Source organism: Amia ocellicauda, chromosome 22 (genome assembly GCF_036373705.1).
Source record: "Amia ocellicauda isolate fAmiCal2 chromosome 22, fAmiCal2.hap1, whole genome shotgun sequence".
Taxonomy (NCBI): domain Eukaryota; kingdom Metazoa; phylum Chordata; class Actinopteri; order Amiiformes; family Amiidae; genus Amia; species Amia ocellicauda.
The window spans coordinates 22,724,329-22,749,293 of record NC_089871.1 but is presented as its reverse complement, the minus strand read 5'-3'; the positions used below and the strand labels follow the sequence as shown (position 1 = coordinate 22,749,293).

Sequence of the window (24,965 nt, the reverse complement as noted above, 5' to 3'; positions counted from 1 at the left end):
AAACCTAGAACTACTTCAAGTCCATTAAAGTGTGTTTCAAAAGTCCTTATTGTTAATTTACTGTTAATAGACTTATTGTTGATTTCCTGGCTGGCTGGCAGTGTTACAATAACGACGTACGTTGTACTCCGAGTAGTTTTTCAACGTTCTACTTTTTACATTTACTTGAGTAGTTTGACGTGCCGACATTTCGAACTACCTACAAGCACCAAAGCCGGTCATTGTAACCGACAGCTCTTTAACAGCTGTGTAATGACAATCAAAGGCAAACTATCGTATAAAACTCAGAAGTTTTATGCATGAACATCAAATCCAACATTTACATAGCACAAATGTAGCATTTCAATGAAAATATGATCATAAAACATTAATATTATTGCTATAAATAACAAAGCACATTTTTCTAAACGCACACACTGCTGTCAAAACATGAATAACGAGATAGCCTACAATAAGCCAAAAATCTCAAAAACGGCATATAATAAGAGAATGAAACAAGTGTAAACGTAAATATTGGAATAATGCTCAAAAGCAATATTTTATACTTCAAAAACAACTATTGCATTTATCAAAACATAATTGTACACTAAAGTAAACGGATTCAACATCGTGTAAACCTAGTTTTCAACATACACTGCTTTCATTCACAGTAGTGTTGTATTTCCATAAACGATTTACTATATATTTAGCCTGCATACCTGACAGCTCGGGACAGCATTGCAATAAATACTCCTCCACTGATAATGTCCACGAATCGCTATTTTCAATGCGATGTGCCTGCGTTATTGCACTCTGTACTACGTGCAGTAGCAATCGCGTATTGATCAGTAGAGTAAAAGCACTCGGTGCCATTTGGACCGGGCGTTTCACTCGCGATGTTTTCACAACACTGGCACAGACCCACGAATCATCACTGTCATTCCCAGTATCACTGATGCCCCCTGAATCAGTCATGTTTACATACACGGCATTTCCAAAACGAGCTCTCTTCAATCTCCGTTTCGAATCCGTGTTTATTTGCGGGGTAATCACTGTATCCAGTCAATCCTCACTACAGTTTTAAGAAAACACCTGTAAGCACATGAAAGACTGTAGACTGGTAGAGATCACCTCTTGAGCGCCAGACTGACTGTATTGTAAAGGGAAGGCAGGATAATGCGTTATATTTGAGTTATTATGTCTGTAAATGGCCGGTGAAAATTACCCGATTCTGGCTATTCTACGTAAATGTGTTCAAGACTTTTTTATTTTTGTGTTCATGCGGTTAAAACGTTGTAGACATGTTTAATACATATACTTAGGAAAAGCCAAGAACAGGTAGGCACAGTGTGAATAGGAAGACAGAGTAATTCTATCTCTAATAACCACATTGGTCAAATTGACCGACTTGGCGTTTCTAGTGTTAATACCAGTACTTTTACTTGTGCTTGAGTAAAATGTCATCAAAGTAACAGTACTTCTACTTGAGTAGGATTTTTCAGTACTCTTTCCACCTCTGCTTCCTAAAGGAGTACTCCGGCATCGGTCCCGTTAATGAACACAGAGGAAAAAGATGTACGCATGTACTCGAAACCTCGTTGTTTGTCTTAATGTCTGACTTACATCTCAATCACACAGTTCAAGCTCTGCTAGAGGTTCCCTACTCCCCTCATCACATCCCAGCGGCACAGCCTGAACTCTCAAGTGAATACATCGTATTGTCCTTCCATGGAGCAAAAAGCATTACCAGGAGTGGGGTTCGAACCCACGCAGACATATGTCCATTAGAACTTAAGTCTAACGCCTTTACCACTCGGCCATCCTGGTCTTGTTTGGAAATGACAAAGCGTTTCATAACATGATGTTGTAAAGGACTGAATGTTTTTGTTTAGGTTTGCGTCTACGTTCTCGGACCTTGTTTAGTTGTAATAGTAATGTCGACTCTGTATGTTGCCACAAAGCACAATGCTTATTTTCCAAACTGCATCCAATCGATTGGAAGACGATACCCAGAGCCTTTCCATCGAGATTATCCTCAGCAGCATCACTTTATAGTGACACAAGCATACGATTGTCCTTTAGAAGTTAGGGTTTCCGTGAGCATAAGCAAAGACATTAAGAGACTGAGCAACCTCAGCAGGATGTGAACCTGAAGAGCCATGAACCCATCTGATTTGAAGTCCAACACCTTAAGCACTCATCAATCACACCTCTCTCGGGCAGCACAGCTCCCTCCCATATTCTATGAAACACTACAGTTATCTATTGTATGGCTTGTGTTGTGGCTGTGTACTGTAACAAACACGATTCAATGTCGATGCCTTTTTTACATAGTCACACTAGGATGTGTTGGTTGTAGAGAGACACAGAAGTTCCCAAACAACTATTTAAGAGATATCATCTATTTTGCAAGCAGCGCAACTATCTACATGCTCCACAGAACTACACAGCACAGGGAAAGGTGGTTGCCTTCAAAAGCCATGTCTTCAGATAAATTGCTCAATATAGCAACGCAATCACAATAGTTTGGTTCATTGTCCCTGTATCGCACTTATGTGATATTGATTTAATATGTTTATTCCCTATTCAAGGAAATCATTTGAAATCATGTTAAAGTCAATACAAAGTGCCGTGCCTCTGCAAGTCAACTGAATATTATTATTACGATTGTTATTACTACTAACAGTTCATAATAACAATTGTAAGAATGCATTTACATGCCTGTACTTTTCACTGATTTCAAACGCATATGTGTTCGAGTCGATGCAGATGTGCTCTGGCATGCATGCTAAAAACAACTGCTTCATAATGTTTGAGTATGTATACTCTGCGTCATCATCCAGGATGTTGCTGGCTATTTCCCCGTAATGAAAACTCATCAATGAAAAGGCACAAACAGAAACAGGTCTGCCTTGCACACAGTTGAGAAAGAAACAAACACATGCTATCTTCCAAGTCTGGAAAGAAGATCAATAGTGACACTCACCTTGATCACATTAGATTCATGTGTGTGCTGTCCTGAAGACACTTGCTGTTACATGGACACAGATTGAAAAGCCTTTCGCTGTGCGCAGGATTTGAACCTGCGCAGGGATGACCCCATTGGATTTCAAGTCCAACGCCTTAACCACTCGGCCATCACAGCCTCCTCCCGTCAGACGCTGCAGTATGTGGGGCTATAATACAAAGGACACCAGGACACCAGTGTCAAAGTAAATTTAAGACTGGGGTCTGGGGTCGCGATTTATCTATTTATTTATTTGACTTGCCCAAACCGAAATGTATTCAAGTATCAGCTAAAACAAAACAACAGCAGATAGTGAATATCTCCATATATGTGAATTTCACATTTGTTCTCAAGAATTTCCATTCTGACATGCTACTCAATATTTGAATTAAAATCAGTTGATTCCTGAAATGTTGATTCCTTTTCTTCACATCATATATTCATATCTTATTTTCACTATTTTTTTATGGATTTTTTGGCAGATTTGCACCTGATATAACTCCAGTTTGCCTGTCCTGTGACCGGCTTAGGAAGTTCCTAACTCTCCTTTGATATTCAATCTTGATCATGTTGCAAACCCAGGTCTCTGGATCAATGCTTTGATCAGTCACCTGTTTGATCATGACTGCTAATTATTTTATATTATAGGGCACTGTAGTGTTGAAAAACACGTTTACTGCATTGATGCACGCAGCTGTAATGGAGCCATTTCAAAGCGCTTTCATGTTGCATCATAGGCTATGTAATATTTCAGTTTCATGCTATTGTAATAACTGGTTCTTTATGTTTTATAATTGTCTATGTCTGCTAAGATATGTGCATACCGATTTATACACCAGTTTACACAATTTATTGTGTACATTTGTTTTATTATTTGTATTGTTAATGTACATGCGCACGTTTTGATACACAATAGATGAATCGCAAGTTTCTAACATTCCTTAAAATTCAATCATGACAACTCCAGAAAAACTGATCATACAAACCTAGAACTACTTCAAGTCCATTAAAGTGTGTTTCAAAAGTCCTTATTGTTAATTTACTGTTAATAGACTTATTGTTGATTTCCTGGCTGGCTGGCAGTGTTACAATAACGACGTACGTTGTACTCCGAGTAGTTTTTCAACGTTCTACTTTTTACATTTACTTGAGTAGTTTGACGTGCCGACATTTCGAACTACCTACAAGCACCAAAGCCGGTCATTGTAACCGACAGCTCTTTAACAGCTGTGTAATGACAATCAAAGGCAAACTATCGTATAAAACTCAGAAGTTTTATGCATGAACATCAAATCCAACATTTACATAGCACAAATGTAGCATTTCAATGAAAATATGATCATAAAACATTAATATTATTGCTATAAATAACAAAGCACATTTTTCTAAACGCACACACTGCTGTCAAAACATGAATAACGAGATAGCCTACAATAAGCCAAAAATCTCAAAAACGGCATATAATAAGAGAATGAAACAAGTGTAAACGTAAATATTGGAATAATGCTCAAAAGCAATATTTTATACTTCAAAAACAACTATTGCATTTATCAAAACATAATTGTACACTAAAGTAAACGGATTCAACATCGTGTAAACCTAGTTTTCAACATACACTGCTTTCATTCACAGTAGTGTTGTATTTCCATAAACGATTTACTATATATTTAGCCTGCATACCTGACAGCTCGGGACAGCATTGCAATAAATACTCCTCCACTGATAATGTCCACGAATCGCTATTTTCAATGCGATGTGCCTGCGTTATTGCACTCTGTACTACGTGCAGTAGCAATCGCGTATTGATCAGTAGAGTAAAAGCACTCGGTGCCATTTGGACCGGGCGTTTCACTCGCGATGTTTTCACAACACTGGCACAGACCCACGAATCATCACTGTCATTCCCAGTATCACTGATGCCCCCTGAATCAGTCATGTTTACATACACGGCATTTCCAAAACGAGCTCTCTTCAATCTCCGTTTCGAATCCGTGTTTATTTGCGGGGTAATCACTGTATCCAGTCAATCCTCACTACAGTTTTAAGAAAACACCTGTAAGCACATGAAAGACTGTAGACTGGTAGAGATCACCTCTTGAGCGCCAGACTGACTGTATTGTAAAGGGAAGGCAGGATAATGCGTTATATTTGAGTTATTATGTCTGTAAATGGCCGGTGAAAATTACCCGATTCTGGCTATTCTACGTAAATGTGTTCAAGACTTTTTTATTTTTGTGTTCATGCGGTTAAAACGTTGTAGACATGTTTAATACATATACTTAGGAAAAGCCAAGAACAGGTAGGCACAGTGTGAATAGGAAGACAGAGTAATTCAAACTCTAATAACCACATTGGTCAAATTGACCGACTTGGCGTTTCTAGTGTTAATACCAGTACTTTTACTTGTGCTTGAGTAAAATGTCATCAAAGTAACAGTACTTCTACTTGAGTAGGATTTTTCAGTACTCTTTCCACCTCTGCTTCCTAAAGGAGTACTCCGGCATCGGTCCCGTTAATGAACACAGAGGAAAAAGATGTACGCATGTACTCGAAACCTCGTTGTTTGTCTTAATGTCTGACTTACATCTCAATCACACAGTTCAAGCTCTGCTAGAGGTTCCCTACTCCCCTCATCACATCCCAGCGGCACAGCCTGAACTCTCAAGTGAATACATAGTATTGTCCTTCCATGGAGCAAAAAGCATTACCAGGAGTGGGGTTCGAACCCACGCAGACATATGTCCATTAGAACTTAAGTCTAACGCCTTTACCACTCGGCCATCCTGGTCTTGTTTGGAAATGACAAAGCGTTTCATAACATGATGTTGTAAAGGACTGAATGTTTTTGTTTAGGTTTGCGTCTACGTTCTCGGACCTTGTTTAGTTGTAATAGTAATGTCGACTCTGTATGTTGCCACAAAGCACAATGCTTATTTTCCAAACTGCATCCAATCGATTGGAAGACGATACCCAGAGCCTTTCCATCGAGATTATCCTCAGCAGCATCACTTTATAGTGACACAAGCATACGATTGTCCTTTAGAAGTTAGGGTTTCCGTGAGCATAAGCAAAGACATTAAGAGACTGAGCAACCTCAGCAGGATGTGAACCTGAAGAGCCATGAACCCATCTGATTTGAAGTCCAACACCTTAAGCACTCATCAATCACACCTCTCTCGGGCAGCACAGCTCCCTCCCATATTCTATGAAACACTACAGTTATCTATTGTATGGCTTGTGTTGTGGCTGTGTACTGTAACAAACACGATTCAATGTCGATGCCTTTTTTACATAGTCACACTAGGATGTGTTGGTTGTAGAGAGACACAGAAGTTCCCAAACAACTATTTAAGAGATATCATCTATTTTGCAAGCAGCGCAACTATCTACATGCTCCACAGAACTACACAGCACAGGGAAAGGTGGTTGCCTTCAAAAGCCATGTCTTCAGATAAATTGCTCAATATAGCAACGCAATCACAATAGTTTGGTTCATTGTCCCTGTATCGCACTTATGTGATATTGATTTAATATGTTTATTCCCTATTCAAGGAAATCATTTGAAATCATGTTAAAGTCAATACAAAGTGCCGTGCCTCTGCAAGTCAACTGAATATTATTATTACGATTGTTATTACTACTAACAGTTCATAATAACAATTGTAAGAATGCATTTACATGCCTGTACTTTTCACTGATTTCAAACGCATATGTGTTCGAGTCGATGCAGATGTGCTCTGGCATGCATGCTAAAAACAACTGCTTCATAATGTTTGAGTATGTATACTCTGCGTCATCATCCAGGATGTTGCTGGCTATTTCCCCGTAATGAAAACTCATCAATGAAAAGGCACAAACAGAAACTGGTCTGCCTTGCACACAGTTGAGAAAGAAACAAACACATGCTATCTTCCAAGTCTGGAAAGAAGATCAATAGTGACACTCACCTTGATCACATTAGATTCATGTGTGTGCTGTCCTGAAGACACTTGCTGTTACATGGACACAGATTGAAAAGCCTTTCGCTGTGCGCAGGATTTGAACCTGCGCAGGGATGACCCCATTGGATTTCAAGTCCAACGCCTTAACCACTCGGCCATCACAGCCTCCTCCCGTCAGACGCTGCAGTATGTGGGGCTATAATACAAAGGACACCAGGACACCAGTGTCAAAGTAAATTTAAGACTGGGGTCTGGGGTCGCGATTTATCTATTTATTTATTTGACTTGCCCAAACCGAAATGTATTCAAGTATCAGCTAAAACAAAACAACAGCAGATGTGTGAATTTCACATTTGTTCTCAAGAATTTCCATTCTGACATGCTACTCAATATTTGAATTAAAATCAGTTGATTCCTGAAATGTTGATTCCTTTTCTTCACATCATATATTCATATCTTATTTTCACTATTTTTTTATGGATTTTTTGGCAGATTTGCACCTGATATAACTCCAGTTTGCCTGTCCTGTGACCGGCTTAGGAAGTTCCTAACTCTCCTTTGATATTCAATCTTGATCATGTTGCAAACCCAGGTCTCTGGATCAATGCTTTGATCAGTCACCTGTTTGATCATGACTGCTAATTATTTTATATTATAGGGCACTGTAGTGTTGAAAAACACGTTTACTGCATTGATGCACGCAGCTGTAATGGAGCCATTTCAAAGCGCTTTCATGTTGCATCATAGGCTATGTAATATTTCAGTTTCATGCTATTGTAATAACTGGTTCTTTATGTTTTATAATTGTCTATGTCTGCTAAGATATGTGCATACCGATTTATACACCAGTTTACACAATTTATTGTGTACATTTGTTTTATTATTTGTATTGTTAATGTACATGCGCACGTTTTGATACACAATAGATGAATCGCAAGTTTCTAACATTCCTTAAAATTCAATCATGACAACTCCAGAAAAACTGATCATACAAACCTAGAACTACTTCAAGTCCATTAAAGTGTGTTTCAAAAGTCCTTATTGTTAATTTACTGTTAATAGACTTATTGTTGATTTCCTGGCTGGCTGGCAGTGTTACAATAACGACGTACGTTGTACTCCGAGTAGTTTTTCAACGTTCTACTTTTTACATTTACTTGAGTAGTTTGACGTGCCGACATTTCGAACTACCTACAAGCACCAAAGCCGGTCATTGTAACCGACAGCTCTTTAACAGCTGTGTAATGACAATCAAAGGCAAACTATCGTATAAAACTCAGAAGTTTTATGCATGAACATCAAATCCAACATTTACATAGCACAAATGTAGCATTTCAATGAAAATATGATCATAAAACATTAATATTATTGCTATAAATAACAAAGCACATTTTTCTAAACGCACACACTGCTGTCAAAACATGAATAACGAGATAGCCTACAATAAGCCAAAAATCTCAAAAACGGCATATAATAAGAGAATGAAACAAGTGTAAACGTAAATATTGGAATAATGCTCAAAAGCAATATTTTATACTTCAAAAACAACTATTGCATTTATCAAAACATAATTGTACACTAAAGTAAACGGATTCAACATCGTGTAAACCTAGTTTTCAACATACACTGCTTTCATTCACAGTAGTGTTGTATTTCCATAAACGATTTACTATATATTTAGCCTGCATACCTGACAGCTCGGGACAGCATTGCAATAAATACTCCTCCACTGATAATGTCCACGAATCGCTATTTTCAATGCGATGTGCCTGCGTTATTGCACTCTGTACTACGTGCAGTAGCAATCGCGTATTGATCAGTAGAGTAAAAGCACTCGGTGCCATTTGGACCGGGCGTTTCACTCGCGATGTTTTCACAACACTGGCACAGACCCACGAATCATCACTGTCATTCCCAGTATCACTGATGCCCCCTGAATCAGTCATGTTTACATACACGGCATTTCCAAAACGAGCTCTCTTCAATCTCCGTTTCGAATCCGTGTTTATTTGCGGGGTAATCACTGTATCCAGTCAATCCTCACTACAGTTTTAAGAAAACACCTGTAAGCACATGAAAGACTGTAGACTGGTAGAGATCACCTCTTGAGCGCCAGACTGACTGTATTGTAAAGGGAAGGCAGGATAATGCGTTATATTTGAGTTATTATGTCTGTAAATGGCCGGTGAAAATTACCCGATTCTGGCTATTCTACGTAAATGTGTTCAAGACTTTTTTATTTTTGTGTTCATGCGGTTAAAACGTTGTAGACATGTTTAATACATATACTTAGGAAAAGCCAAGAACAGGTAGGCACAGTGTGAATAGGAAGACAGAGTAATTCAAACTCTAATAACCACATTGGTCAAATTGACCGACTTGGCGTTTCTAGTGTTAATACCAGTACTTTTACTTGTGCTTGAGTAAAATGTCATCAAAGTAACAGTACTTCTACTTGAGTAGGATTTTTCAGTACTCTTTCCACCTCTGCTTCCTAAAGGAGTACTCCGGCATCGGTCCCGTTAATGAACACAGAGGAAAAAGATGTACGCATGTACTCGAAACCTCGTTGTTTGTCTTAATGTCTGACTTACATCTCAATCACACAGTTCAAGCTCTGCTAGAGGTTCCCTACTCCCCTCATCACATCCCAGCGGCACAGCCTGAACTCTCAAGTGAATACATAGTATTGTCCTTCCATGGAGCAAAAAGCATTACCAGGAGTGGGGTTCGAACCCACGCAGACATATGTCCATTAGAACTTAAGTCTAACGCCTTTACCACTCGGCCATCCTGGTCTTGTTTGGAAATGACAAAGCGTTTCATAACATGATGTTGTAAAGGACTGAATGTTTTTGTTTAGGTTTGCGTCTACGTTCTCGGACCTTGTTTAGTTGTAATAGTAATGTCGACTCTGTATGTTGCCACAAAGCACAATGCTTATTTTCCAAACTGCATCCAATCGATTGGAAGACGATACCCAGAGCCTTTCCATCGAGATTATCCTCAGCAGCATCACTTTATAGTGACACAAGCATACGATTGTCCTTTAGAAGTTAGGGTTTCCGTGAGCATAAGCAAAGACATTAAGAGACTGAGCAACCTCAGCAGGATGTGAACCTGAAGAGCCATGAACCCATCTGATTTGAAGTCCAACACCTTAAGCACTCATCAATCACACCTCTCTCGGGCAGCACAGCTCCCTCCCATATTCTATGAAACACTACAGTTATCTATTGTATGGCTTGTGTTGTGGCTGTGTACTGTAACAAACACGATTCAATGTCGATGCCTTTTTTACATAGTCACACTAGGATGTGTTGGTTGTAGAGAGACACAGAAGTTCCCAAACAACTATTTAAGAGATATCATCTATTTTGCAAGCAGCGCAACTATCTACATGCTCCACAGAACTACACAGCACAGGGAAAGGTGGTTGCCTTCAAAAGCCATGTCTTCAGATAAATTGCTCAATATAGCAACGCAATCACAATAGTTTGGTTCATTGTCCCTGTATCGCACTTATGTGATATTGATTTAATATGTTTATTCCCTATTCAAGGAAATCATTTGAAATCATGTTAAAGTCAATACAAAGTGCCGTGCCTCTGCAAGTCAACTGAATATTATTATTACGATTGTTATTACTACTAACAGTTCATAATAACAATTGTAAGAATGCATTTACATGCCTGTACTTTTCACTGATTTCAAACGCATATGTGTTCGAGTCGATGCAGATGTGCTCTGGCATGCATGCTAAAAACAACTGCTTCATAATGTTTGAGTATGTATACTCTGCGTCATCATCCAGGATGTTGCTGGCTATTTCCCCGTAATGAAAACTCATCAATGAAAAGGCACAAACAGAAACAGGTTTGCCTTGCACACAGTTGAGAAAGAAACAAACACATGCTATCTTCCAAGTCTGGAAAGAAGATCAATAGTGACACTCACCTTGATCACATTAGATTCATGTGTGTGCTGTCCTGAAGACACTTGCTGTTACATGGACACAGATTGAAAAGCCTTTCGCTGTGCGCAGGATTTGAACCTGCGCAGGGATGACCCCATTGGATTTCAAGTCCAACGCCTTAACCACTCGGCCATCACAGCCTCCTCCCGTCAGACGCTGCAGTATGTGGGGCTATAATACAAAGGACACCAGGACACCAGTGTCAAAGTAAATTTAAGACTGGGGTCTGGGGTCGCGATTTATCTATTTATTTATTTGACTTGCCCAAACCGAAATGTATTCAAGTATCAGCTAAAACAAAACAACAGCAGATAGTGAATATCTCCATATATGTGAATTTCACATTTGTTCTCAAGAATTTCCATTCTGACATGCTACTCAATATTTGAATTAAAATCAGTTGATTCCTGAAATGTTGATTCCTTTTCTTCACATCATATATTCATATCTTATTTTCACTATTTTTTTATGGATTTTTTGGCAGATTTGCACCTGATATAACTCCAGTTTGCCTGTCCTGTGACCGGCTTAGGAAGTTCCTAACTCTCCTTTGATATTCAATCTTGATCATGTTGCAAACCCAGGTCTCTGGATCAATGCTTTGATCAGTCACCTGTTTGATCATGACTGCTAATTATTTTATATTATAGGGCACTGTAGTGTTGAAAAACACGTTTACTGCATTGATGCACGCAGCTGTAATGGAGCCATTTCAAAGCGCTTTCATGTTGCATCATAGGCTATGTAATATTTCAGTTTCATGCTATTGTAATAACTGGTTCTTTATGTTTTATAATTGTCTATGTCTGCTAAGATATGTGCATACCGATTTATACACCAGTTTACACAATTTATTGTGTACATTTGTTTTATTATTTGTATTGTTAATGTACATGCGCACGTTTTGATACACAATAGATGAATCGCAAGTTTCTAACATTCCTTAAAATTCAATCATGACAACTCCAGAAAAACTGATCATACAAACCTAGAACTACTTCAAGTCCATTAAAGTGTGTTTCAAAAGTCCTTATTGTTAATTTACTGTTAATAGACTTATTGTTGATTTCCTGGCTGGCTGGCAGTGTTACAATAACGACGTACGTTGTACTCCGAGTAGTTTTTCAACGTTCTACTTTTTACATTTACTTGAGTAGTTTGACGTGCCGACATTTCGAACTACCTACAAGCACCAAAGCCGGTCATTGTAACCGACAGCTCTTTAACAGCTGTGTAATGACAATCAAAGGCAAACTATCGTATAAAACTCAGAAGTTTTATGCATGAACATCAAATCCAACATTTACATAGCACAAATGTAGCATTTCAATGAAAATATGATCATAAAACATTAATATTATTGCTATAAATAACAAAGCACATTTTTCTAAACGCACACACTGCTGTCAAAACATGAATAACGAGATAGCCTACAATAAGCCAAAAATCTCAAAAACGGCATATAATAAGAGAATGAAACAAGTGTAAACGTAAATATTGGAATAATGCTCAAAAGCAATATTTTATACTTCAAAAACAACTATTGCATTTATCAAAACATAATTGTACACTAAAGTAAACGGATTCAACATCGTGTAAACCTAGTTTTCAACATACACTGCTTTCATTCACAGTAGTGTTGTATTTCCATAAACGATTTACTATATATTTAGCCTGCATACCTGACAGCTCGGGACAGCATTGCAATAAATACTCCTCCATGGATAATATCCACGAATCGCTATTTTCAATGCGATGTGCCTGCGTTATTGCACTCTGTACTACGTGCAGTAGCAATCGCGTATTGATCAGTAGAGTAAAAGCACTCGGTGCCATTTGGACCGGGCGTTTCACTCGCGATGTTTTCACAACACTGGCACAGACCCACGAATCATCACTGTCATTCCCAGTATCACTGATGCCCCCTGAATCAGTCATGTTTACATACACGGCATTTCCAAAACGAGCTCTCTTCAATCTCCGTTTCGAATCCGTGTTTATTTGCGGGGTAATCACTGTATCCAGTCAATCCTCACTACAGTTTTAAGAAAACACCTGTAAGCACATGAAAGACTGTAGACTGGTAGAGATCACCTCTTGAGCGCCAGACTGACTGTATTGTAAAGGGAAGGCAGGATAATGCGTTATATTTGAGTTATTATGTCTGTAAATGGCCGGTGAAAATTACCCGATTCTGGCTATTCTACGTAAATGTGTTCAAGACTTTTTTATTTTTGTGTTCATGCGGTTAAAACGTTGTAGACATGTTTAATACATATACTTAGGAAAAGCCAAGAACAGGTAGGCACAGTGTGAATAGGAAGACAGAGTAATTCAAACTCTAATAACCACATTGGTCAAATTGACCGACTTGGCGTTTCTAGTGTTAATACCAGTACTTTTACTTGTGCTTGAGTAAAATGTCATCAAAGTAACAGTACTTCTACTTGAGTAGGATTTTTCAGTACTCTTTCCACCTCTGCTTCCTAAAGGAGTACTCCGGCATCGGTCCCGTTAATGAACACAGAGGAAAAAGATGTACGCATGTACTCGAAACCTCGTTGTTTGTCTTAATGTCTGACTTACATCTCAATCACACAGTTCAAGCTCTGCTAGAGGTTCCCTACTCCCCTCATCACATCCCAGCGGCACAGCCTGAACTCTCAAGTGAATACATAGTATTGTCCTTCCATGGAGCAAAAAGCATTACCAGGAGTGGGGTTCGAACCCACGCAGACATATGTCCATTAGAACTTAAGTCTAACGCCTTTACCACTCGGCCATCCTGGTCTTGTTTGGAAATGACAAAGCGTTTCATAACATGATGTTGTAAAGGACTGAATGTTTTTGTTTAGGTTTGCGTCTACGTTCTCGGACCTTGTTTAGTTGTAATAGTAATGTCGACTCTGTATGTTGCCACAAAGCACAATGCTTATTTTCCAAACTGCATCCAATCGATTGGAAGACGATACCCAGAGCCTTTCCATCGAGATTATCCTCAGCAGCATCACTTTATAGTGACACAAGCATACGATTGTCCTTTAGAAGTTAGGGTTTCCGTGAGCATAAGCAAAGACATTAAGAGACTGAGCAACCTCAGCAGGATGTGAACCTGAAGAGCCATGAACCCATCTGATTTGAAGTCCAACACCTTAAGCACTCATCAATCACACCTCTCTCGGGCAGCACAGCTCCCTCCCATATTCTATGAAACACTACAGTTATCTATTGTATGGCTTGTGTTGTGGCTGTGTACTGTAACAAACACGATTCAATGTCGATGCCTTTTTTACATAGTCACACTAGGATGTGTTGGTTGTAGAGAGACACAGAAGTTCCCAAACAACTATTTAAGAGATATCATCTATTTTGCAAGCAGCGCAACTATCTACATGCTCCACAGAACTACACAGCACAGGGAAAGGTGGTTGCCTTCAAAAGCCATGTCTTCAGATAAATTGCTCAATATAGCAACGCAATCACAATAGTTTGGTTCATTGTCCCTGTATCGCACTTATGTGATATTGATTTAATATGTTTATTCCCTATTCAAGGAAATCATTTGAAATCATGTTAAAGTCAATACAAAGTGCCGTGCCTCTGCAAGTCAACTGAATATTATTATTACGATTGTTATTACTACTAACAGTTCATAATAACAATTGTAAGAATGCATTTACATGCCTGTACTTTTCACTGATTTCAAACGCATATGTGTTCGAGTCGATGCAGATGTGCTCTGGCATGCATGCTAAAAACAACTGCTTCATAATGTTTGAGTATGTATACTCTGCGTCATCATCCAGGATGTTGCTGGCTATTTCCCCGTAATGAAAACTCATCAATGAAAAGGCACAAACAGAAACAGGTTTGCCTTGCACACAGTTGAGAAAGAAACAAACACATGCTATCTTCCAAGTCTGGAAAGAAGATCAATAGTGACACTCACCTTGATCACATTAGATTCATGTGTGTGCTGTCCTGAAGACACTTGCTGTTACATGGACACAGATTGAAAAGCCTTTCGCTGTGCGCAGGATTTGAACCTGCGCAGGGATGACCCCATTGGATTTCAAGTCCAACGCCTTAACCACTCGGCCATCACAGCCTCCTCCCGTCAGACGCTGCAGTATGTGGGGCTATAATACAAAGGACACCAGGACACCAGTGTCAAAGTAAATTTAAGACTGGGGTCTGGGGTCGCGATTTATCTATTTATTTATTTGACTTGCCCAAACCGAAATGTATTCAAGTATCAGCTAAAACAAAACAACAGCAGATAGTGAATATCTCCATATATGTGAATTTCACATTTGTTCTCAAGAATTTCCATTCTGACATGCTACTCAATATTTGAATTAAAATCAGTTGATTCCTGAAATGTTGATTCCTTTTCTTCACATCATATATTCATATCTTATTTTCACTATTTTTTTATGGATTTTTTGGCAGATTTGCACCTGATATAACTCCAGTTTGCCTGTCCTGTGACCGGCTTAGGAAGTTCCTAACTCTCCTTTGATATTCAATCTTGATCATGTTGCAAACCCAGGTCTCTGGATCAATGCTTTGATCAGTCACCTGTTTGATCATGACTGCTAATTATTTTATATTATAGGGCACTGTAGTGTTGAAAAACACGTTTACTGCATTGATGCACGCAGCTGTAATGGAGCCATTTCAAAGCGCTTTCATGTTGCATCATAGGCTATGTAATATTTCAGTTTCATGCTATTGTAATAACTGGTTCTTTATGTTTTATAATTGTCTATGTCTGCTAAGATATGTGCATACCGATTTATACACCAGTTTACACAATTTATTGTGTACATTTGTTTTATTATTTGTATTGTTAATGTACATGCGCACGTTTTGATACACAATAGATGAATCGCAAGTTTCTAACATTCCTTAAAATTCAATCATGACAACTCCAGAAAAACTGATCATACAAACCTAGAACTACTTCAAGTCCATTAAAGTGTGTTTCAAAAGTCCTTATTGTTAATTTACTGTTAATAGACTTATTGTTGATTTCCTGGCTGGCTGGCAGTGTTACAATAACGACGTACGTTGTACTCCGAGTAGTTTTTCAACGTTCTACTTTTTACATTTACTTGAGTAGTTTGACGTGCCGACATTTCGAACTACCTACAAGCACCAAAGCCGGTCATTGTAACCGACAGCTCTTTAACAGCTGTGTAATGACAATCAAAGGCAAACTATCGTATAAAACTCAGAAGTTTTATGCATGAACATCAAATCCAACATTTACATAGCACAAATGTAGCATTTCAATGAAAATATGATCATAAAACATTAATATTATTGCTATAAATAACAAAGCACATTTTTCTAAACGCACACACTGCTGTCAAAACATGAATAACGAGATAGCCTACAATAAGCCAAAAATCTCAAAAACGGCATATAATAAGAGAATGAAACAAGTGTAAACGTAAATATTGGAATAATGCTCAAAAGCAATATTTTATACTTCAAAAACAACTATTGCATTTATCAAAACATAATTGTACACTAAAGTAAACGGATTCAACATCGTGTAAACCTAGTTTTCAACATACACTGCTTTCATTCACAGTAGTGTTGTATTTCCATAAACGATTTACTATATATTTAGCCTGCATACCTGACAGCTCGGGACAGCATTGCAATAAATACTCCTCCATGGATAATATCCACGAATCGCTATTTTCAATGCGATGTGCCTGCGTTATTGCACTCTGTACTACGTGCAGTAGCAATCGCGTATTGATCAGTAGAGTAAAAGCACTCGGTGCCATTTGGACCGGGCGTTTCACTCGCGATGTTTTCACAACACTGGCACAGACCCACGAATCATCACTGTCATTCCCAGTATCACTGATGCCCCCTGAATCAGTCATGTTTACATACACGGCATTTCCAAAACGAGCTCTCTTCAATCTCCGTTTCGAATCCGTGTTTATTTGCGGGGTAATCACTGTATCCAGTCAATCCTCACTACAGTTTTAAGAAAACACCTGTAAGCACATGAAAGACTGTAGACTGGTAGAGATCACCTCTTGAGCGCCAGACTGACTGTATTGTAAAGGGAAGGCAGGATAATGCGTTATATTTGAGTTATTATGTCTGTAAATGGCCGGTGAAAATTACCCGATTCTGGCTATTCTACGTAAATGTGTTCAAGACTTTTTTATTTTTGTGTTCATGCGGTTAAAACGTTGTAGACATGTTTAATACATATACTTAGGAAAAGCCAAGAACAGGTAGGCACAGTGTGAATAGGAAGACAGAGTAATTCAAACTCTAATAACCACATTGGTCAAATTGACCGACTTGGCGTTTCTAGTGTTAATACCAGTACTTTTACTTGTGCTTGAGTAAAATGTCATCAAAGTAACAGTACTTCTACTTGAGTAGGATTTTTCAGTACTCTTTCCACCTCTGCTTCCTAAAGGAGTACTCCGGCATCGGTCCCGTTAATGAACACAGAGGAAAAAGATGTACGCATGTACTCGAAACCTCGTTGTTTGTCTTAATGTCTGACTTACATCTCAATCACACAGTTCAAGCTCTGCTAGAGGTTCCCTACTCCCCTCATCACATCCCAGCGGCACAGCCTGAACTCTCAAGTGAATACATAGTATTGTCCTTCCATGGAGCAAAAAGCATTACCAGGAGTGGGGTTCGAACCCACGCAGACATATGTCCATTAGAACTTAAGTCTAACGCCTTTACCACTCGGCCATCCTGGTCTTGTTTGGAAATGACAAAGCGTTTCATAACATGATGTTGTAAAGGACTGAATGTTTTTGTTTAGGTTTGCGTCTACGTTCTCGGACCTTGTTTAGTTGTAATAGTAATGTCGACTCTGTATGTTGCCACAAAGCACAATGCTTATTTTCCAAACTGCATCCAATCGATTGGAAGACGATACCCAGAGCCTTTCCATCGAGATTATCCTCAGCAGCATCACTTTATAGTGACACAAGCATACGATTGTCCTTTAGAAGTTAGGGTTTCCGTGAGCATAAGCAAAGACATTAAGAGACTGAGCAACCTCAGCAGGATGTGAACCTGAAGAGCCATGAACCCATCTGATTTGAAGTCCAACACCTTAAGCACTCATCAATCACACCTCTCTCGGGCAGCACAGCTCCCTCCCATATTCTATGAAACACTACAGTTATCTATTGTATGGCTTGTGTTGTGGCTGTGTACTGTAACAAACACGATTCAATGTCGATGCCTTTTTTACATAGTCACACTAGGATGTGTTGGTTGTAGAGAGACACAGAAGTTCCCAAACAACTATTTAAGAGATATCATCTATTTTGCAAGCAGCGCAACTATCTACATGCTCCACAGAACTACACAGCACAGGGAAAGGTGGTTGCCTTCAAAAGCCATGTCTTCAGATAAATTGCTCAATATAGCAACGCAATCACAATAGTTTGGTTCATTGTCCCTGTATCGCACTTATGTGATATTGATTTAATATGTTTATTCCCTATTCAAGGAAATCATTTGAAATCATGTTAAAGTCAATACAAAGTGCCGTGCCTCTGCAAGTCAACTGAATATTATTATTACGATTGTTATTACTACTAACAGTTCATAATAACAATTGTAAGAATGCATTTACATGCCTGTACTTTTCACTGATTTCAAACGCATATGTGTTCGAGTCGATGCAGATGTGCTCTGGCATGCATGCTAAAAACAACTGCTTCATAATGTTTGAGTATGTATACTCTGCGTCATCATCCAGGATGTTGCTGGCTATTTCCCCGTAATGAAAACTCATCAATGAAAAGGCACAAACAGAAACAGGTCTGCCTTGCACACAGTTGAGAAAGAAACAAACACATGCTATCTTCCAAGTCTGGAAAGAAGATCAATAGTGACACTCACCTTGATCACATTAGATTCATGTGTGTGCTGTCTTGAAGACACTCAGAGACACTTGCTGTTACATGGACACAGATTGAAAAGCCTTTCGCTGTGCGCAGGATTTGAACCTGCGCAGGGATGACCCGATTGGATTTCAAGTCCAACGCCTTAACCACTCGGCCATCACAGCCTCCTCCCGTCAGACGCTGCAGTATGTGGGGCTATAATACAAAGGACACCAGGACACCAGTGTCAAAGTAAATTTAAGACTGGGGTCTGGGGTCGCGATTTATCTATTTATTTATTTGACTTGCCCAAACCGAAATGTATTTAAGAATCAGCTAAAACAAAACAACAGCAGATAGTGAATATCTCCATATATGTGAATTTCACATTTGTTCTCAAGAATTTCCATTCTGACATGCTACTCAATATTTGAATTAAAATCAGTTGATTCCTGAAATGTTGATTCCTTTTCTTCACATCATATATTCATATCTTATTTTCACTATTTTTTTATGGATTTTTTGGCAGATTTGCACCTGATATAACTCCAGTTTGCCTGTCCTGTGACCGGCTTAGGAAGTTCCTAACTCTCCTTTGATATTCAATCTTGATCATGTTGCAAACCCAGGTCTCTGGATCAATGCTTTGATCAGTCACCTGTTTGATCATGACTGCTAATTATTTTATATTATAGGGCACTGTAGTGTTGAAAAACACGTTTACTGCATTGATGCACGCAGCTGTAATGGAGCCATTTCAAAGCGCTTTCATGTTGCATCATAGGCTATGTAATATTTCAGTTTCATGCTATTGTAATAACTGGTTCTTTATGTTTTATAATTGTCTATGTCTGCTAAGATATGTGCATACCGATTTATACACCAGTTTACACAATTTATTGTGTACATTTGTTTTATTATTTGTATTGTTAATGTACATGCGCACGTTTTGATACACAATAGATGAATCGCAAGTTTCTAACATTCCTTAAAATTCAATCATGACAACTCCAGAAAAACTGATCATACAAACCTAGAACTACTTCAAGTCCATTAAAGTGTGTTTCAAAAGTCCTTATTGTTAATTTACTGTTAATAGACTTATTGTTGATTTCCTGGCTGGCTGGCAGTGTTACAATAACGACGTACGTTGTACTCCGAGTAGTTTTTCAACGTTCTACTTTTTACATTTACTTGAGTAGTTTGACGTGCCGACATTTCGAACTACCTACAAGCACCAAAGCCGGTCATTGTAACCGACAGCTCTTTAACAGCTGTGTAATGACAATCAAAGGCAAACTATCGTATAAAACTCAGAAGTTTTATGCATGAACATCAAATCCAACATTTACATAGCACAAATGTAGCATTTCAATGAAAATATGATCATAAAACATTAATATTATTGCTATAAATAACAAAGCACATTTTTCTAAACGCACACACTGCTGTCAAAACATGAATAACGAGATAGCCTACAATAAGCCAAAAATCTCAAAAACGGCATATAATAAGAGAATGAAACAAGTGTAAACGTAAATATTGGAATAATGCTCAAAAGCAATATTTTATACTTCAAAAACAACTATTGCATTTATCAAAACATAATTGTACACTAAAGTAAACGGATTCAACATCGTGTAAACCTAGTTTTCAACATACACTGCTTTCATTCACAGTAGTGTTGTATTTCCATAAACGATTTACTATATATTTAGCCTGCATACCTGACAGCTCGGGACAGCATTGCAATAAATACTCCTCCACTGATAATGTCCACGAATCGCTATTTTCAATGCGATGTGCCTGCGTTATTGCACTCTGTACTACGTGCAGTAGCAATCGCGTATTGATCAGTAGAGTAAAAGCACTCGGTGCCATTTGGACCGGGCGTTTCACTCGCGATGTTTTCACAAAACTGGCACAGACCCACGAATCATCACTGTCATTCCCAGTATCACTGATGCCCCCTGAATCAGTCATGTTTACATACACGGCATTTCCAAAAAGAGCTCTCTTCAATCTCCGTTTCGAATCCGTGTTTATTTGCGGGGTAATCACTGTATCCAGTCAATCCTCACTACAGTTTTAAGAAAACACCTGTAAGCACATGAAAGACTGTAGACAGGTAGAGATCACCTCTTGAGCGCCAGACTGACTGTATTGTAAAGGGAAGGCAGGATTATGCGTTATATTTGAGTTATTATGTCTGTAAATGGCCGGTGAAAATTACCCGATTCTGGCTATTCTACGTAAATGTGTTCAAGACTTTTTTATTTTTGTGTTCATGCGGTTAAAACGTTGTAGACATGTTTAATACATATACTTAGGAAAAGCCAAGAACAGGTAGGCACAGTGTGTATAGGAAGACAGAGTAATTCAAACTCTAATAACCACATTGGTCAAATTGACCGGCTTGGCGTTTCTAGTGTTAATACCAGTACTTTTACTTGTGCTTGAGTAAAATGTCATCAAAGTAACAGTACTTCTACTTGAGTAGGATTTTTCAGTACTCTTTCCACCTCTGCTTCCTAAAGGAGTACTCCGGCATCGGTCCCGTTAATGAACACAGAGGAAAAAGATGTACGCATGTACTCGAAACCTCGTTGTTTGTCTTAATGTCTGACTTACATCTCAATCACACAGTTCAAGCTCTGCTAGCGGTTCCCTACTCCCCTCATCACATCCCAGCGGCACAGCCTGAACTCTCAAGTGAATACATAGTATTGTCCTTCCATGGAGCAAAAAGCATTACCAGGAGTGGGGTTCGAACCCAAGCAGACATATGTCCATTAGAACTTAAGTCTAACGCCTTTACCACTCGGCCATCCTGGTCTTGTTTGGAAATGACAAGGCGTTTCATGACATGATGTTGTAAAGGACTGAATGTTTTTGTTTAGGTTTGCGTCTACGTTCTCGGACCTTGTTTAGTTGTAATAGTAATGTCGACTCTGTATGTTGCCACAAAGCACAATGCTTATTTTCCAAACTGCATCCAATCGATTGGAAGACGATACCCAGAGCCTTTCCATCGAGATTATCCTCAGCAGCATCACTTTATAGTGACACAAGCATACGATTGTCCTTTAGAAGTTAGGGTTTCCGTGAGCATAAGCAAAGACATTAAGAGACTGAGCAACCTCAGCAGGATGTGAACCTGAAGAGCCATGAACCCATCTGATTTGAAGTCCAACACCTTAAGCACTCATCAATCACACCTCTCTCGGGCAGCACAGCTCCCTCCCATATTCTATGAAACACTACAGTTATCTATTGTATGGCTTGTGTTGTGGCTGTGTACTGTAACAAACACGATTCAATGTCGATGCCTTTTTTACATAGTCACACTAGGATGTGTTGGTTGTAGAGAGACACAGAAGTTCCCAAACAACTATTTAAGAGATATCATCTATTTTGCAAGCAGCGCAACTATCTACATGCTCCACAGAACTACACAGCACAGGGAAAGGTGGTTTCCTTCAAAAGCCATGTCTTCAGATAAATTGCTCAATATAGCAACGCAATCACTATAGTTTGGTTCATTGTCCCTGTATCACACTTATGTGATATTGATTTAATATGTTTATTCCCTATTCAAGGAAATCATTTGAAATCATGTTAAAGTCAATACAAAGTGCCGTGCCTCTGCAAGTCAACTGAATATTATTATTACGATTGTTATTACTACTAACAGTTCATAATAACAATTGTAAGAATGCATTTACATGCCTGTACTTTTCACTGATTTCAAACGCATATGTGTTCGAGTCGATGCAGATGTGCTCTGGCATGCATGCTAAAAACAACTGCTTCATAATGTTTGAGTATGTATACTCTGCGTCATCATCCAGGATGTTGCTGGCTATTTCCCCGTAATGAAAACTCATCAATGAAAAGGCACAAACAGAAACAGGTCTGCCTTGCACACAGTTGAGAAAGAAACAAACACATGCTATCTTCCAAGTCTGGAAAGAAGATCAATAGTGACACTCACCTTGATCACATTAGATTCATGTGTGTGCTGTCTTGAAGACACTCAGAGACACTTGCTGTTACATGGACACAGATTGAAAAGCCTTTCGCTGTGCGCAGGATTTGAACCTGCGCAGGGATGACCCGATTGGATTTCAAGTCCAACGCCTTAAACACTCAGCCATCACAGCCTCCTCCCGTCAGACTCTGCAGTATGTGGGGCTATAATACAAAGGACACCAGGACACCAGTGTCAAAGTAAATTTAAGACTGGGGTCTGGGGTCGCGATTTATCTATTTATTTATTTGACTTGCCCAAACCGAAATGTATTTAAGTATCAGCTAAAACAAAACAACAGCAGATAGTGAATATCTCCATATATGTGAATTTCACATTTGTTCTCAAGAATTTCCATTCTGACATGCTACTCAATATTTGAATTAAAATCAGTTGATTCCTGAAATGTTGATTCCTTTTCTTCACATCATATATTCATATCTTATTTTCACTATTTTTTTATGGATTTTTTGGCAGATTTGCACCTGATATAACTCCAGTTTGCCTGTCCTGTGACCGGCTTAGGAAGTTCCTAACTCTCCTTTGATATTCAATCTTGATCATGTTGCAAACCCAGGTCTCTGGATCAATGCTTTGATCAGTCACCTGTTTGATCATGACTGCTAATTATTTTATATTATAGGGCACTGTAGTGTTGAAAAACACGTTTACTGCATTGATGCACGCAGCTGTAATGGAGCCATTTCAAAGCGCTTTCATGTTGCATCATAGGCTATGTAATATTTCAGTTTCATGCTATTGTAATAACTGGTTCTTTATGTTTTATAATTGTCTATGTCTGCTAAGATATGTGCATACCGATTTATACACCAGTTTACACAATTTATTGTGTACATTTGTTTTATTATTTGTATTGTTAATGTACATGCGCACGTTTTGATACACAATAGATGAATCGCAAGTTTCTAACATTCCTTAAAATTCAATCATGACAACTCCAGAAAAACTGATCATACAAACCTAGAACTACTTCAAGTCCATTAAAGTGTGTTTCAAAAGTCCTTATTGTTAATTTACTGTTAATAGACTTATTGTTGATTTCCTGGCTGGCTGGCAGTGTTACAATAACGACGTACGTTGTACTCCGAGTAGTTTTTCAATGTTCTACTTTTTACATTTACTTGAGTAGTTTGACGTGCCGACATTTCGAACTACCTACAAGCACCAAAGCCGGTCATTGTAACCGACAGCTCTTTAACAGCTGTGTAATGACAATCAAAGGCAAACCATCGTATAAACTCAGAAGTTTTATGCATGAACATCAAATCCAACATTTACATAGCACAAATGTAGCATTTCAATGAAAATATGATCATAAAACATTAATATTATTGCTATAAATAACAAAGCACATTTTTCTAAACGCACACACTGCTGTCAAAACATGAATAACGAGATAGCCTACAATAAGCCAAAAATCTCAAAAACGGCATATAATAAGAGAATGAAACAAGTGTAAACGTAAATATTGGAATAATGCTCAAAAGCAATATTTTATTCTTCAAAAACAACTATTGCATTTATCAAAACATAATTGTACACTAGAGTAAACGGATTCAACATCGTGTAAACCTAGTTTTCAACATACACTGCTTTCATTCACAGTAGTGTTGTATTTCCATAAACGATTTACTATATATTTAGCCTGCATACCTGACAGCTCGGGACAGCATTGCAATAAATACTCCTCCACTGCTAATGTCCACGAATCGCTATTTTCAATGCGATGTGCCTGCGTTATTGCACTCTGTACTACGTGCAGTAGCAATCGCGTATTGATCAGTAGAGTAAAAGCACTCGGTGCCATTTGGACCGGGCGTTTCACTCGCGATGTTTTCACAACACTGGCACAGACCCACGAATCATCACTGTCATTCCCAGTATCACTGATGCCCCCTGAATCAGTCATGTTTACATACACGGCATTTCCAAAACGAGCTCTCTTCAATCTCCGTTTCGAATCCGTGTTTATTTGCGGGGTAATCACTGTATCCAGTCAATCCTCACTACAGTTTTAAGAAAACACCTGTAAGCACATGAAAGACTGTAGACAGGTAGAGATCACCTCTTGAGCGCCAGACTGACTGTATTGTAAAGGGAAGGCAGGATT

General features: G+C 38.7%; 12 non-coding genes across 12 annotated transcripts; all 12 read right to left on the bottom strand.

Moving 5' to 3' along the window:
• Positions 1-1,723: 1,723 nt before the first annotated feature.
• trnal-uaa (transfer RNA leucine (anticodon UAA)) lies at positions 1,724-1,806 on the bottom strand. The gene has a single exon. It is a non-coding gene; the product is annotated as a tRNA-Leu (tRNA).
• Positions 1,807-3,041: 1,235 nt separating this feature from the next.
• On the bottom strand, positions 3,042-3,124 carry trnas-uga (transfer RNA serine (anticodon UGA)). The gene has a single exon. It is a non-coding gene; the product is annotated as a tRNA-Ser (tRNA).
• Positions 3,125-5,691: 2,567 nt separating this feature from the next.
• Positions 5,692-5,774, bottom strand: trnal-uaa (transfer RNA leucine (anticodon UAA)). Its single transcript has one exon. It is a non-coding gene; the product is annotated as a tRNA-Leu (tRNA).
• Positions 5,775-7,009: 1,235 nt separating this feature from the next.
• On the bottom strand, positions 7,010-7,092 carry trnas-uga (transfer RNA serine (anticodon UGA)). Its single transcript has one exon. It is a non-coding gene; the product is annotated as a tRNA-Ser (tRNA).
• Positions 7,093-9,642: 2,550 nt separating this feature from the next.
• Positions 9,643-9,725, bottom strand: trnal-uaa (transfer RNA leucine (anticodon UAA)). Its single transcript has one exon. It is a non-coding gene; the product is annotated as a tRNA-Leu (tRNA).
• Positions 9,726-10,960: 1,235 nt separating this feature from the next.
• Positions 10,961-11,043, bottom strand: trnas-uga (transfer RNA serine (anticodon UGA)). The gene has a single exon. It is a non-coding gene; the product is annotated as a tRNA-Ser (tRNA).
• A 2,567-nt stretch (positions 11,044-13,610) lies between these two features.
• trnal-uaa (transfer RNA leucine (anticodon UAA)) lies at positions 13,611-13,693 on the bottom strand. Its single transcript has one exon. It is a non-coding gene; the product is annotated as a tRNA-Leu (tRNA).
• Positions 13,694-14,928: 1,235 nt separating this feature from the next.
• trnas-uga (transfer RNA serine (anticodon UGA)) lies at positions 14,929-15,011 on the bottom strand. Its single transcript has one exon. It is a non-coding gene; the product is annotated as a tRNA-Ser (tRNA).
• Positions 15,012-17,578: 2,567 nt separating this feature from the next.
• On the bottom strand, positions 17,579-17,661 carry trnal-uaa (transfer RNA leucine (anticodon UAA)). The gene has a single exon. It is a non-coding gene; the product is annotated as a tRNA-Leu (tRNA).
• A 1,245-nt stretch (positions 17,662-18,906) lies between these two features.
• Positions 18,907-18,989, bottom strand: trnas-uga (transfer RNA serine (anticodon UGA)). The gene has a single exon. It is a non-coding gene; the product is annotated as a tRNA-Ser (tRNA).
• A 2,567-nt stretch (positions 18,990-21,556) lies between these two features.
• On the bottom strand, positions 21,557-21,639 carry trnal-uaa (transfer RNA leucine (anticodon UAA)). Its single transcript has one exon. It is a non-coding gene; the product is annotated as a tRNA-Leu (tRNA).
• A 1,245-nt stretch (positions 21,640-22,884) lies between these two features.
• On the bottom strand, positions 22,885-22,967 carry trnas-uga (transfer RNA serine (anticodon UGA)). Its single transcript has one exon. It is a non-coding gene; the product is annotated as a tRNA-Ser (tRNA).
• Between the last annotated feature and the right edge of the window lie 1,998 nt (positions 22,968-24,965).